Genomic DNA, 1,464 nt, shown 5'->3' on the forward strand with positions numbered 1-1,464 from the left:
TCTCTCCAAATAAAACTTCAACATAATCTTCATTCAAATCTGGGATGATAGACGACGACGAGACACTGGCGACAACCAAAAAAAAAACAATCAAGCCCTAATGTTTTGCCATCTCCTTTCCCAAAACAAAAGTAAAAAAAAAAAAAAAAAAACTAAAAATTAGCAACGAAACCAAAAAAAAAAAACTTTAATTAGAGATTAAACAAAAAAAAAAATTAAATCTCTAACCAAAGCATAGATTCAAATAATTAGCACACAGATTTTTCAGCAATATTCCGAGGAAGCAACGGACGAGATTCAACGCTCTTAGCTAATCCAACGTGACTACATCTCCGGAGATCCTCTAACGTAGCCGGACTCAGAATACCACCACATCCACCACCAGATGACGACTCAGAACGAATCACAATCTCGATTATATCCTCAAAAACAGATTCATCGCAAGGTATCGCCAACGGACCAACGTTGGAGAATCCGTACTCTTCCTCAGCCTCAGCTAAGAGACGTCTAAAGATAGGATGGTTGAGATGCTTCGCGCGAACGACGTATCTCCGATGATTATCTNGGATATGCCGGGAGATCATGGGATTCAGTCCGGCTACTTGCCCTAAATCCTTTATTAAACATAATTCAATTAGTAAACGTAAACACATATCATCGATCGTCACAAAAAAATTTCATGCATGTTTCAATCCACAACGACAAATTTATTCGAAATGATCTTTGTACGTAGATATATTTGGTATCGTGTAGATATTCTCTTAATTAGATCCTACTAAAGCCATATATGTATGTTTATTTTCGTAGAAGGTGGGGAAAATCCAAGTGGGAAGATTATCTAACTGTTAAAATCAGGCGTAAGATTTAGGTGGGATGATTCGGTGGAGGTACCACGTACACCGTACCAATGAAATTAGATAACGTTGGTTTTATGGTTTGGTCAATTAAGTTTGAGAGAGAGAGAGACTCAAATCTTAATATGTGGAAAATAAATTTTTTTTTTTTGTGTGGACAAATGTGGAAAATAATCTACAGACCTCCTTTTCCACAAGTAAAAGTGCATTGAGAATCTTACATAAATTATTGATATTCTAAAACTTAAAAATTCTAAAACTTAAAAGACCAACACTACAAGAAAATAATTGTATTAAGACGAAATATTTAGTCACAATATAAAGTATTTAGTCATAATATAAACATTGTTACGAATTTGTGACGATTTTTGAATGGTTGCAATACAATGGTCACAAATTTTTATTTGTAACAAAAACGTCACAAGAGTTGCAACGAATATATTAGTAACCATTTTGTCATCAATAACTACGACACCAAAAAGTAACAAAACTGTCTTAATTACAGACTAACAAAACGTTTTTAAATCGTCACAATTCGTGTTTAAAATAACGTTTTAATTATGTATCTTATTGTTACGAAACTATAGTCTCAAATGGTCACAAATGATAA

The 1,464-nt window shown here is 33.6% G+C and overlaps 1 long non-coding RNA gene across 1 annotated transcript; it reads right to left on the reverse strand.

Moving 5' to 3' along the window:
* On the reverse strand, positions 3-558 carry LOC104729739. Its single transcript, XR_758338.1, has 2 exons — positions 229-558; positions 3-115 (listed from the first exon to the last, which is right to left on the reverse strand). It is a non-coding gene; the product is annotated as an uncharacterized LOC104729739 (long non-coding RNA).

This window comes from Camelina sativa, chromosome 12 (assembly GCF_000633955.1).
Source record: "Camelina sativa cultivar DH55 chromosome 12, Cs, whole genome shotgun sequence".
NCBI classification, from domain to species: domain Eukaryota; kingdom Viridiplantae; phylum Streptophyta; class Magnoliopsida; order Brassicales; family Brassicaceae; genus Camelina; species Camelina sativa.